Source organism: Hemitrygon akajei, chromosome 4 (assembly GCF_048418815.1).
Source record: "Hemitrygon akajei chromosome 4, sHemAka1.3, whole genome shotgun sequence".
Classification (NCBI taxonomy): Eukaryota; Metazoa; Chordata; class Chondrichthyes; order Myliobatiformes; family Dasyatidae; genus Hemitrygon; species Hemitrygon akajei.
Window position 1 is genome coordinate 166,787,842 of NC_133127.1, and position 14,457 is coordinate 166,802,298.

Below are 14,457 nucleotides of genomic sequence, written 5' to 3' on the forward strand. Positions count from 1 at the left end.
AATGGGATTATGAGCAGAGTCTTTGCAAGCTGGACAAGTTGCTGGAAAATAAAGGTTTGGTGAATTTAGGTCTCTGGAGAGGAGGCAATATCTACTCAGTTCTCTTACCTGAGATTCTTACTGAAATCTGCCAACTTCAATAGCCACAACTGCACCTTCAGAGTAGGATAAGTACACTGGCAATTGTGAAGGTGCTGTGCCTATGAATGTATATATATTTCATATAAAGAGCTGATTGCATTTCCTTATTAGGTTTATAGGGTTTGCAAAGATTGTTGGCTTCTTCACAGTTCAAGGAGCTGTTGAGTAAATGCACATTGCTTTGCTGACACTGGATGTCAATTTCTCTATGCAGTGGAATTGAAAGGGATTTAATTATGCTTACTATCAGTTTAGCGTCTGACCACAGGTGTTGTGACTTTGAGGTCAGTGCCCAGCATTCTGGTAATACTTGGTGTCTTAGGCTACATCCACACTAGACCGGATAATTTTGAAAACGCTGGTTTTGCGTAAAAACGATAGGCATTTTAAAAAATATCTCCATCCACATTGAAACGGAGATTTCAGCGAATCTCCTCCTACTGCGCATGCACAGGACACATCTACCGAAAACAAGCAACATGTTTGGTGTTGAATCTCTCCGTGAAAGTGCATGTTTGTGCAGTTACAGACTAGAAAAATTTGAACAATGGGCAGCTGCTGGCTCTCAGAGGACTTAAAACTAAAAGAAACAAATACTGGAGCGAATGGAGTTCACGGACAGTGTGAACCGGCTGATGACGAACATTGAAAAACTGACTAACTCTGTTGCATTAATAAAGCACCTTGTTAAATGTATAAAACATGTCTGCATCAGTATTATCTTGTATTTCCATACAATGCTACACTAGGCTGTTACACATCTACTGTCAGAGAAGTACTTGCATAAATAGGTAAACCACCTTCATACAAGCAAGGACAGAAATCAGGGCAAGGTGAGTACAGTATACTTATTTATTCAGTAAGTTATGGGTCAAAGTATTTGGTGAGTACATTTCTAACTCTCCTGGCTTCAGTTTCGTTGCCGTCTGTTCTGAAATTGTTGGGTTGCGTTCCAGAAAACAATGAAACGGCGCGCTGCCGTCTGACAGCATTTTCAGATTTCTCCAGTTACCCTGTTCATACTGATCTGCCCGAGCGGCGTTTTCAAAATTACATACTTCGGAGAGCGGTTCTGAAAAGCTCCAGTTTCGGGGGACGAAAACGCTGTTTCAGTGTGGACAGAGGGTAAAAACAAAGAGAAAAAGCTTTGGTTATAGATTTATCCCGTGTAGTGTGGACGTAGCCTTATTCTGCAGTGGTCTATTGATGCATATGTATATTAACCACATTAGTCAATGGGTGCTGCATACTGACCATCAATGGTTTTCTCTGCTATTATGACTCATGACTCCAGTTTGCAGCCCATAAACACATGCATAGAAAGCTTCCACATAATTCTACATGCTGAAGTGTCATTCGGCCAGAAGACAGGACTAAAATACAACGTAAAAACATAAAAAAGCTTAAATACAATTTCATAAATTATAAACAACACACACAAAATGCTGGTGGAACACAGCAGGCCAGGCAGCATCTATAGGAGAAGCACTGTTGACGTTTCGGGCCGAGACCCTTCGTCAGGACTAACTGAAAGGAGAGATACTAAGAGATTTGAAAGTAGTGGGGGGAGGGGGAAATGCGAAATGATAGGAGAAGACCGGAGGGGGTGGGATGAAGCTGAGAGCTGGAAAGGTGATTGGCGAAAGTGATACAGAGCTGGAGAAGGGTAAGGATCATGAATCGGGAGGCCTCGGGAGAAAGAAAGGGGGAAAGGGGAGCACCAGAGGGAGATGGAGAACAGGCAGGGTGATGGGGGGGAGAGAGAGAGAAAAAAACAACTAAATATGTCAGGGATGGGGTAAGGGGAGGAGTGTTTCTCCTATAGATGCTGCCTGGCCTGCTGTGTTCCACCAGCATTTTGCGTGTTGTTTGAATTTCCAACATCTGCAGATTTCCTCGTGTTTGTTTCATACACAATACAATATACTATATTTTGTACAGCAGTCATCCAAATCACTCTTATGCATTCTTTTGCTTTACTTATCCTTGACTATTATACTTTACTGTCCCAGTGACTGGAGCATGTCTGCTAGAAGTCTTTTGGGGTCTTCCTGCAGTCAGCAATGCCTCAAGAAAGTGTGGGCCTAGAAGACCGACTTTCAGACTGTACCAAGTTGTTGGGGATAGCAAAAGCCTGATCTGAGTGATTGAAAGGTAATGGCAAGCTCATTGATAGTGTTAAGATGGGTGGATAAATATTGACAACCCGGGGAAGGAAATGGAATTATGCTTTACTGAGATACCACCATTCCCCAGGGTGCTGCCTTAGTAGCTCTGGTCATTTTCTAAACCACAGAATATTTAAGCATTGATATTAGTATCTGGAGCCATAATGCTTGAAAATTTCTTGTCTGGAAGGGTAATTTACAAGCTTTACAAAAAGGCTTATGCCAGTTGATTTCTGATTCCCCTATTTTTCTTGAGCTTTAATGAACTGGTAGTTTTTAAGGTAAAAAGCATTTTGGTGAATTAACCTTTGGCTGTTGCTTGGTCTATTGAAGACTTTGTCTAGGTCTTCTGCAGCAGAATTTTTATGACATTGTCAGATTGCATAGTGACACAGAAAACTTCTTCATTTGTCTGTAGGGCACAATATTCAATGTCTCTTCACAAGCAAGGCTCGCCTCCAAATAATGAGTAGAGTGTTAAGTTACATTCAAGTTGTACAGTAGGCTGCGGTCAGTATTTTCAGGATTGATGTACTGCAAGAAAACTTCCTTTGATCTTGATAATTTCTATTGACATACTCAAAAATGAGGAACATGAGCACATTTTTAATGATAATATTCAATTGTAAGTATTCCTTACAAACTTATGAACACTGAACTTAAATATTCTCATGTAATGAACCATGATTTACTAGTTAAATGTGACAATGAGAGGAAGAAATATCATCAGTAGCAAGGTTGCAACTTCAGGATCACATTGTAGGAAGGATGTGGAAGCTTTAGAGAAGGTGCAAAGGAGATTTACCAGGAAGCCTTCTGGATTAGAGAGAGCATGTATAATGAGGATAGGTTGAGTGAGGCAGAGCTTTTCGCTGGGATGAAGGAGTATGAGAGGTGATTTGATAGAGGTGTACAAGATGATAAAATGCATAGATCAGAGCACCACTTCTTACACATTCCTTGTCAAGTCATAGGAAATATCTGGCTTTCCAACAATCCGAATTTACAAAATTCTGGAATTCCTTACTTAATTACAATATGGAAGTACCTTCATGTAGCAGACCAGGCACAAACTAGGCAATCATTCCATCAAACATCTGCACTCCATTTGCCGTCCCTCTGAAGATCCCATTTGATTAGCTATTTTAAATCTCTTTCCAGTTCCACTCCCCAGCCTCCTGTACTGCCACGGTGAGGCTAAATGCAAACTAGAGGTACAACACTTCATATTCCACCTAGATAGTCTGTAACCTGACTACATGAACATTGAATTATTCACCTTTCAGTAAAGTATTCTCCTCTGTCTCCCTCATAGTAACCACTTTCCTTTTGTTGGGTTTGTTGAATGCTGGTTAGAATAATTGTGCAGAATGCAATTTAGTGATTTTCTGCCCTGCATATCTGTTACAGTGAATGCATCCCAGTTAATATCAGGGTAATTGAAATCCTCCACCATGATTGCCCTGTTGCTTTTGCTTTTCTAATTCCCTGGGACTGTTTGTAAATTTATATTACATGTAGCACAATGTGGTTACCCCTCTTATGTCATGATTTCTTCTAAAATATTTTTCAGAGCTGTGATTATTTCTTTAACAAAAATTTCCAGTGTTCTCCTATTTATGTTCATTTTTTTCCATCTTCATTGAAATCTCAATGACTAAGAGTGCTGCTCCTTATTAAACAAATGATGTCTAAAATATCTTTACACAGCTTTCCAAAAATATGCCAAGATCTAACACTAACAACTCTGCCCATGCGTTATCTGTCCTGACCCCATTGACATGCACATCATTTAGCCTGTCAAGGTCCCATCTTCCTCAAAATCACTCCCTATGCCCCAGAAATCAAAAACCCTCCTCCGCCATCTATCCACACATTCAGTCATGTTCAATATGCTCCCTTGTTTACTCAATCAAGAAGAATCTAGATTACTCTTCTTAATTTATTACCTGTTTTCTTATTCTTTCTTACAGGATCTCATCCATTTTCCAACTTGTACAAAACTAGTCTTATGTCTGTTCCCCTTGCCTTCCAAATTTTTCTTCAACTATGAGATGATATTATGAACCCTGGAACAAAGGAATGAACATAACAACCAGAGATTGTATCTGCCACCACATGATTGCATCTGCATGTTTCTCTAATGACAGAATATCATATCAGTTTTGCTCTCTTGACCTTTCTTCTTTCCTCCCAGTGGTGCTAAACTCTGACATTACTCAGCAAGTGTGTCTGCCTCCACCACTGACTCAGGCAGTGCATTCCACACACCAACCACTCTCTGAGTGAAAAAGCTTCCTCTAATATCCCCCTTGAACTTCCCTCCCCTTACCTTAAAGCCATGTCCTCTTGTACTGAGCTGTGGTGCCCTGGGGAAGAGACGCTGGCTGTCCACTCTGTCTATTCCTCTTAATATCTTCTACACCTCTATCATGTCTCTTCTCATCCTCCTTCTCTCCAAAGAGTAAAGCCCTAGCTCCCTTAATCTCTGATCATAATCCATACTCTCTAAACCAGGCAGCAGCCTGGTAAATCTCCTCTGTAACCTTTCCAATGCTTCCACATCCTTCCTATACTGAGGGGACCAGAATTGGACACAGTACTCCAAGTGTGGCCTAACTAGAGTTTTGTAGAGCTGCATCATTACATCGCATCTCTTAAACTCTATCCTTCGACTTATGAAAGCTAACACCCCATAAGCTTTCTTAACTACCCTATCTACCTGTGAGGCAACTTTCAGGGATCTGTGGACATGTACCCCCAGATCCCTCTGCTCCTCCACACTACCAAGTATCCTGCCATTTACTTTGTACTCTGCCTTGGAGTTTGTCCTGCCAAAGTGTACCACCTCACACTTCTCCGGGTTGAACTCCATCTGCCACTTCTCAGCCCACTTCTGCATCCTATCAATGTTTCTCTGCAATCTTTGACAATCCTCTACACTATCTACAACACCACCAACCTTTGTGTCGTCTGCAAATTTGCCAACCCACCCTTCTACCCCCACATCCAGGTTGTTAATAAAAATCACGAAAAGTAGACGTCCCAGAACAGATCCTTGCGGGACACCACTAGTCACAACCCTCCAATCTGAATGTACTCCCTCCACCATAACCCTCTGCCTTCTGCAGGCAAGCCAATTCTGAATCCACTTGGCCAAACTTCCCTGGATCCCATGCCTTCGGACTTTCTGAATAAGCCTACCGTGTGGAACCTTGTCAAATGCCTTACTAAAATCCATGTAGATCACAACCACTGCACTACCCTCATCTGTATGCCTGGTCACCTCCTCAAAGAACTCTATCAGGCTTGTTAGGCATGATCTGCCCTTCACAAAGCCATGCTGACTGTCCCTGATCAGACCATGATTCTCTAAATGCCCATAGATCCTATCCCTAAGAATCTTTTCCAACAGCTTACACAGACATAAGGCTCACTGGTCTATAATTACCTGGACTATCCCTACTACCTTTTTCGAACAAGGGACATTCGCCTCCCTCCAATCCTCCGGTACCATTCCTGTGGACAACGAGAACATAATGATCCTAGCCAGAGGCTCATCAATCTCTTTCCTTGCCTCAGTGGAGCAGCCTGGGGGAATATTCCATCACGCCTCGGGGACTTATCTGTCCTAATGTATTTTAACAACTCCAACACCTCCTCTCCCTTAATATCAACATGCTCCAGAACATCAACCTCACTCATATTGTCCTCACCGTCATCAAGTTCCCTCTCATTGGTGAATACCGAAGAGAAGTATTCATTGAGGACCTCGCTCACTTCCACAGCCTCCAGGCACATCTTCCCACGTTTATATCTAATTGGTCCTACCTTCAGTCCTGTCATCCTTTTGTTCTTCACATAATTGAGGTTGAGGTTGGCCTTGGGGTTTTCCTTTACCCTACTCACCAAGGCCTTCTCATGCCCCCTTCTTGCTCTTCTCAGCCCCTTCTTAAGCTCCTTTCTTGCTACCCTATATTCCTCAATAGACCCATCTGATCCTTGCTTCCTAAACCTCATGTATGCTGCCTTCTTCCACCTGACTAGATTTTCCACTTCACTTGTCACCTATGGTTCCTTCACCCTACCATTCTTTATCTTCCTCACCAGGACAAATTTATCCCTAACATCCTGCAAAAGATCCTTAAATATCGACCACATGTCCATAGTACATTTCCCTGCAAAAACATCATCACAATTCACACCCGCCAGTTCTAGCCTTATAGCCCCATAATTTGCCCTTCCCCAATTAAAAATTTTCCTGTCCTCTCTGATTCTATCTTTTTCCACAATAATGCTAAAGGCCAGGGAGCGGTGATCACTGTCCCCCAGATGCTCACCCACTGGCAGATCTGTGACCCGACCCAGTTCATTACCTAATACTAGATCTAGTATGGCATTCCCCCAGTCAGCCTGTCAACATACTGTGACAGGAATCCATCCTGGACACACTTAACAAACTCTGCCCCATCTAAACCCTTGGAACTAATCAAGTGCCAATCAATATTGGGGAAATTAAAGTCACCCATGATAACAATCCTGTTATTTTTGCACCTTTCCAAAATCTGCCTCCCAATCTGCTCCTCGGTATCTCTGCTGCTACCAGGGGGCCTATAGAATACCCCCAGTAGAGTAACTGCTCCCTTCCTGTTCCTGACTTCCAGCCATACTGACTCAAAAGAGGATCCTGCTATGTTACCCACCCTTTCTGCAGCTGTAATAGTATCCCTGACTAGTAATGCCACCCCTCCTCCCCTTTCCCCCCCTCTCTATCCCTTTAAAATCACTGAAATCCAGGAATATTGAGAATCCATTCCTGCCCTGGTGCCAGCCAAGTCTCCATAATGGCCACTACATCATAATTCCATGTATGTATCTAAGCTCTCAGTTCATCACCTTTGTTCCTGATGCTTCTTGCATAAATACTACTGGAGCAGCAAGATGCCCTTACAGATCTCCTGAACTACCTGCCTTCTCTGGTTGTACTCAGTCCTTCTGTGCCTCCATTCTTTTAAGCTACTAGGTAAAATAATCAACAACAGCTGTTGCCAAACCTCCAAAACCTCGATCTTGAGCTCTTTCATCTGTTGGCATTTCCTGTATCTATGATTATCCAGAACACGGGGAGTATTCTGGAGTTTACACATGGATCAGGATGTGCATACTATGGATGAAAGCTGTCTTAAAGTAATTCACCAATCAGAAATAAAGTACAGAAATTTAGTTATTATATTAATACTATCTCTTTCCTACATGGCACCTAATTTCCCATTTTTCTTTTAATCTTTTGCCCTTTAGCCTCCATTTAAATCAATGGGGGCTTTGATTTTCAGTCATCCTAGCTGACACAAGATCTGAGAGCATTTTCCCTGGTATATTGCCCTGAGCTCAGAATAACAGGTTCTCCTGCTGGAGTTGAACTAGACTTCAGTGGTAGAGCAAACCAATATATTTACTTCACACATGTATATATGGCAGTTTCTGCATAGACGTATGGTAATTACTGCTGTTTAAAATCTATGCACAATCAAGGTGTAGTCCATTAAAAGGATCTGTGAGGATGGAATAAACCAGTACTTGGGAAATCTAGGACTAAAGAACAGATTGAAAATTAAATCCAGGCCTTTTAAGAGCTAAGTTTGGAAGCACTTCTACACACAAATAGTAGGATTCATTTGGAACATTCTATTGCAAAGAGCACTTAATGCCAGGTCAACATTTTAAATTGAAGATTGATAGCATTTTGTTAAGCAAAGGCCTTGGGGGATGCGGGCCAAAGTCAAGATTATTGAGTTAGCTCACAGATTAGCCATGACCTCATCGAATAGTGGAATAGGCTCAGGAGGTTTAATATTTTTATATTCCTAAGGTTACATTTAGAGAAGTTTAATGTACAGGAAATGGGTTCAGCTAAGCATTCAGAGACATGTGTTTACAGCCCTTAATTTTAAGAAGAGATTTAAGAAGTTAAGTGTAGTAGCTGAGTTTTTGATAGATGATGAGTAAAGGCAACTGTCATTGTCCATGCAGTTACATGAGAATTTACTATCTGTCCACTATTGAAAAGGCACAATACCCTCTTATCTGGAAATTGAGTTAACAGGATAAGTAACTATCTATTGCCCTAGCCAATAATATTGCAAAACTGTTACTGATTAGTATTGAAATATCAGATAAGTTTAATGTCAAATCTGGCCTGGAAATGAAAATAGCGAGAAGGAAAGATTTAGTTTAGGGAAAGAGCTAAAAAGAGCCACAGAATAAATTTTATTTGCTTTTTTAAAAATTCCCACAATAGTTATCAAAAAGAACAATAGTACTCATTTGTAAAAGTTAGTTTTCATTGCCAGTGTTGTTTGACAATAATCAAGCCTTGTCATGTTCTTATACTGAAATAAGTAACTTCTGATGAGTTTAATAATAATGCTTGAAAATATTGCTTGTAAACATTCATTCACAGCTCTTCTTCTGAACAGTATAAAACATGCAATGAGACACATCAAGAAAAATTAGATAGATGATTTAGAATTTGGTTGAAGTAGTAGGTTGGAAGGTGAATCTTAAAAGAACTCATATTTAGGGAGGAAATTACATTAAGTGCATCATTGGCAATCAGGAGATTAAATTGGATAGCCATGTTTAAAATGCTGGAGGTCAACTAGCCTATGCCATTTCAACCCAGTCCAGGCAGTGTGCCAAATTTGTATTGCTTGTCCATTAACATAACATCAGCATTCAGCCAACATTAACTATGTTATGTTTGCCCAAGGGCTCCCAGCAGGGCATCCAGTTTCCTGAGTACCTAACACTATTTTGTGCAGACCTGTATTGCTTAAAGCCTGCCTGTCCTTCTTAAAGGAGAGGTACATTATAAATGGAACAGGTGGATGAATTCTTTTTGAAAATGTTTGCAACTAAGTGAACATGATTTTAAGATACTTCCCTGCAGACTGATGGAGCTTGGGAGCCATTCTGTCGAGTAATGTGGGGCACTTTCAGATCCACTGAGGCATTAGAGCCATTGCCTGATGATGCCAATGACTTGTTCCATCAGATTGTGGAGAGCAGTAAAACGTTCATTAAATGTACTGCTTGCCCTTGTGTGCAGAGTTGCCGAGTGGTTAGTGAGCAGTTTGTGCCACCCATTAGCCCCAGTGGCTTTATTTCAGGACTCAAATATTAAGGACACTGTAAGCACTGACTAAAGGGATGGATTCTGACTGATGCTTGCATCTACGTTCATAATCACACATCAACATGACATTTAAGTGAATCATTGACTAGTGGCATAATTGGGAATCTGCATGTTCAGTCTACTTGCTGCATTTCTTTAAGAGAGAATGGGACATATTGGTGGTTGTCTTGGAACAGAGACTTTCTCTGGCCTTTCTTTCCCATCAGTACACAAGGACTAGGATAGATTGCAGCCATTTCCAGCTCATCCTGGAGTAAACTAGATGCATAATGCTTGATATACACCATTATTGTAAAACAAGGTTCAAGAATGCCCTTAAAAATGCTTCATCCGTACTGAATTGGAAGACTGAATCTAAGGTATCTCATAGTGAAGGAGTGGTATTAAGGATGGCACGTAGCCTCAAGTCTGTACTTCACACAAAATCCTATGTAAATGGCAGAAGGAGTACACTGACTCACAAACTGGCCACCACCTACCATCATGTGTCTCCTGTTCCATCCATGTGGGACGTGTGTGGGATCTACAGCCTCATCAGCCACCTTAGAACTCACAGAAACAGAGTGGAAGCAAAATATCTTGGGTCCCGAAGGATCTTCTAAAGAGGAGAGAATGTCCACTAGAGAAGCAGTTCTACTGTAATTTTTGGTCATAGTTGCACATAGGTAAAAGATTCAAGGTACCTCACAGACTCACAAGTACCTTGGCACTGTTCCTCACTGAGGTGGATAAAGGGAAATATCTCATGAAAGTTACTTGGTGGAATTAGTGTACTTTCTGGGCCTCTTCTCGCTTTTCCCCACTTTTACTTTTAGGTATGATGTCCTCTGTATGCCTGATGCTGTCCGTCACCCTGAGTGATGATTACTGTAACACCCAAATCTTGTATATTAGTGACCATAAGAAGAGCATTTTAGATATTGAGATGGGTGAAAACTAATTGTAGGTTTGTATGTGCATAAGATTTTCTAGAAAAATAGCCAGAAAATTAGGAGAAGACAAAACATCTTGAGGGACTTTGGAAATGAAAGGGAATATTTGGAAATGGTGAGGATAGAAAGGAGTTATCAGTTGCCTTTTGACATGGGTAAGTGGTAAAGCGGTTTATTGTTGTCACATGTACTGAGGCACAGTGAAAACTTGTACCATCCTTACAGATTAATTCATTACAACAGTGTATTAAGGCAGTACAATGTAAATCAATAGCAAAGTGCATAATAAAGCATTACAGTACAGAGTAAGTGCACTGCAAGTAGACAGTAAAATGCAAGGTTACAACCAAGTAGACTGTGAGATTAGGAGACAATCTTATTATACTAAGGACCCATTCATTAGCCTTAAAACTAATAGCAGAATGGGCACCATGGTATCATAGAGGTTAGTGCAACACAGTTACAGCTCCAGGTGTCCCAGAGTTGGGATTTCAATTCCGGCACCATCTGCATGGGATCTGTATGCCCTCCCCATGGAATGCATGGGTTTTCCTCAGGTGCTCTGGTTTCCTCCACAATCCAAAGGCATACCGTGTAGGTGAATTGGTCATTGTAAATTGTCCTGTGATTAAGTTCAGGTTAAATAGGCTTATCAGCGGTTGCTGGGGTGGTGTGGCTTGAAAGGCCTGGAGGGTCTACTCTATACTGTATCACTAAATAAAATAAAATAAAATAAATAATTAACAGCACTATAGAAGCTGTCCTTGAACGTGGTGGTACATATTTTCAGCCTTTGTATTTTCTGCTGATGGGAGAAGTTGAGAATATACAGGGGGAGTAGGATCTTTGATTGTGCTCGATGATTTACTGAGGCAGAGAAGTGTAGACAGAGTCCATAGAGGGGATACTGATTTCCATGACGTGCTGAGCTGTGTCCACAGTCTAAGCAGTTTCTTGGATTGTAAACAGAGCAGTTGCCATACCACATCTTGATGCATATGGATAGAATGCTTTCTATGGTTCATCGAAGAAAATTGGTGAGGATGAAGAGAACATGCCAAATTTCTTTACCATCCCAAGGAAGTAGAGGCACTACTGTGTTCTTTTGGCCATAGCATCAAAATGGTTGAACCAGCGCAGATTTAGGAATGATGTTCATTCCTAGGGTTGAAACTCTCAGTCCTCTTGCACTATTGATGTAAATGGAAGCATGTGCTCCACCCCCACTCCCTGAAGTCAATACCCAGTCCTTCTGTATTGCAAACACTGAGAAAAAGATTGTTTTTCATAACACCATGTCACTAGGCTCTCTATCTCTTCCTGTACTCTAGCTCATCATTATTTGAGAGAAAGCTCGCTACGGTGATGTCATCTACAGACTTGTAGTTGGAGCTAGAGCAGAATCTGACCACACATTCAGAATCTCAGCAGATTTAAAGCAGAGATGGACAATACCTGTGGAGAAAAAAGCCTTTTAAAAAAAGGGTTATAATAGCTTTACTTTCAAGAAGTAAAGTAGTGGGACCAGCAGTTAGTGAGAATTACAGCTGAAGCAGTGATAGTGAAACCACAGCTCTGGCTCATCAGCATTTTCTGTTAGCTGACTGAAATTAAGTAACAGTGCAATACTGAAATATTGTTATGAAGACAGGAGTAATACTATGCTTATTTAACAAAAACACTCAATATCAGATCAGTTTTCTTACTAGGTTGAATAAAAAGGATGTAATTAATATGCATTGGTTTGTCAAAACACAACTAAGGGAAAATCTGCAAATGCTGGAAATCCGAGCAACACACACAAAATGCTGGAGGAACTCTGCAAGCCAGACAGCATCTATGGAAAAAAGTACAGTTGACATTTCTTGCTGAAACCTTTCAGCAGGATTTCGGCCCAAAATGTCAAATGTTCTTTTTTCCATAGATGCAGCCTGACCTCCAGCATTTTGTGTGTGTTGCATTGGTGAGTTTCAGGTTTTCCAGCAATACAGCTGAATTTGGTTCATGTTAACCACAAATATTATTTAATGCACATTATTTATCTTTTCCTATTTCTCCCTATTTATATGACCAAAAGATTACGTTCCTGGAATTTTCCTTAATGTCAGGAAGGTGTGCTCATATTCTACTGTGAATGAGGTTAGACTTTCATATTTGTGGTGAATTACACCTGTCACAGTAATATGCATATTAGCACCCCTGTGTATTATATCATCAGTCATTACAATTCACAGGTAGCTTTATATAGGTTTGCAGTATAATTTATGTTCCCATTTAACCAGCAACTGAGTGGCTTATAAAGCACATTTTTGGTCCAAATTAAAATTTGCAAATTAATATATTTCAGAGCTTGTTTCAGTTTGCCGAACAATAATTATCATGTTTGTTTCTGCTTTTGCTAAGGGAAAATATTCATTGTGTAGCAAAATCATAATGCTATTTGAGGTATAGTTGAATATTTTGACTTAAAGTACTCAAATGCTGCACTATTGGAGATACCATCTCAAATGATATTTAATTTAGAGGTAAACTTTCCAATGGAAACTTTGGAACAGAGATGTTCAACTGCATTTCTGACCAAGATTTATTTCTCAATTAACATAGCCAAAACTTCATTATCTAGCTTTCTATAATTGTTGTTTATGATGCCTTGCTGTGCATAAATTGATGACTTTGTCTCACTGTATTATATCAGTGATTACATTTCAAAAGTATTTAATTGGTTGTGAAGCAGTTTGGGATATCCAAGGTTGTGAAAGGTTTTGTATAAATGATAAGTAACAATATAAGCACAATATAGGAGGTTGTATCTAAGCCCATCCCTAAAGGCTTTTAAATAATCCATTTAAAATAAACCCAGGCTTGCTGATATGATGTGTCTGCCTGTTCTATATTCCTGCTGAATGAATGCCTCTCTGAACTTAACTGACATTTCTTGGTCTTAGATATAAGATGTTTTCTAAGAAATTGCTGTTTAAAACTCAATATTAAATTACTAGTATCTGGAGAACACCTGTATTTAAGTTTGCTTTAAATTTATTTTTCTTCTTTGAGTCTTGTGACTAGAATTGGAGCTCTAAATATTTGGTGCCCTTTTTGTTGAGTGAGCAAGCTGAGAAGATGGAAATTGAAAATAGTGTCTTATTCCCTATATCAGGACACTATGTGCAAGCTATACCTTGAAGAAAAAGCTGCTGCTTTTTATATAAATTTGATTCTTTCATTTGTTTTTTTTTCTGTCCACACTCTGTTAATGGAGTTTTCCCTTGTGTGCATCGGCCAGTGTACAATTTAGCCATGGGCATCTGTAGACCTTGTGGTGATCACTATTGCAAGCAAAAGCCATATGTGTTTAAAAGAAAAAAAATCTCTTTATTTTACTCGCATTTTTAACTGGATGGATAACTTTTGTGCCTCAGGACAGAAGAACAGAAAATACAAAATAATTAATTGCCTCCATTCTTGAGGCTGTTTGATTTTTCCCCACCAATATGGAATGGTTGTCAGCTTTTCTGATAAATGACTGCATGAATTTGCATAGATTTTACATTAACACAATTTTATTTTATTTGAGAAAACTAGTTTACATAATAATGCAGAAAATTACTAAAATAGTTTAGTTTTTCAGTGGCAGGAGATTGCTTTCAGCAGACATTGATAAATTTCTTTGTGTCTTTCATATAATTATTCTACCAAGATTTAAAATGGCACAGTTTAGGCTATTAGATTTTTATTGCGGTATTAAATACTTAGAACTCTGTGAGCACAATAAGAATGTGATTAGAATACCAGAAAAGTATATAATAATATATGCTTTGTAGTAGAGATTATATCCTTTTTTGGAATTGTCTGTTGGGAATAGCACAATGTTAACAAATATTATAAAAGGCATTTTTGGTGATTTAAAAAAAATTACCATTAGTATTAAGATTAGATACCTTACAATCAAGTGTCATTGCCAAAAAGATAATAAAATTAAATAATGATGAGGCCTAACCCTGATGGACTCTGATGAGAGATC

The 14,457-nt window shown here is 39.7% G+C and overlaps 1 protein-coding gene and 1 long non-coding RNA gene across 6 annotated transcripts in view; one reads left to right on the forward strand and one right to left on the reverse strand.

Annotated features, from left to right (window-relative positions):
- nbeaa (neurobeachin a) overlaps positions 1-14,457 on the forward strand; it is a 772,475-nt gene that overhangs the window by 590,182 nt on the left and 167,836 nt on the right. The window lies entirely within an intron of this gene.
- Positions 1-14,457, reverse strand: part of LOC140726905 (uncharacterized) — a 33,057-nt gene that overhangs the window by 5,894 nt on the left and 12,706 nt on the right. The window contains exon 3 of one of the 2 annotated variants that reach the window (XR_012098752.1): positions 1,017-1,245. The exons of the other annotated variant lie outside the window; for it this stretch is intronic. This is a non-coding gene — a long non-coding RNA (uncharacterized lncRNA). Of the gene's footprint in view, positions 1-1,016; positions 1,246-14,457 lie in introns of those variants that run through there. 2 annotated transcript variants of the gene reach the window in all.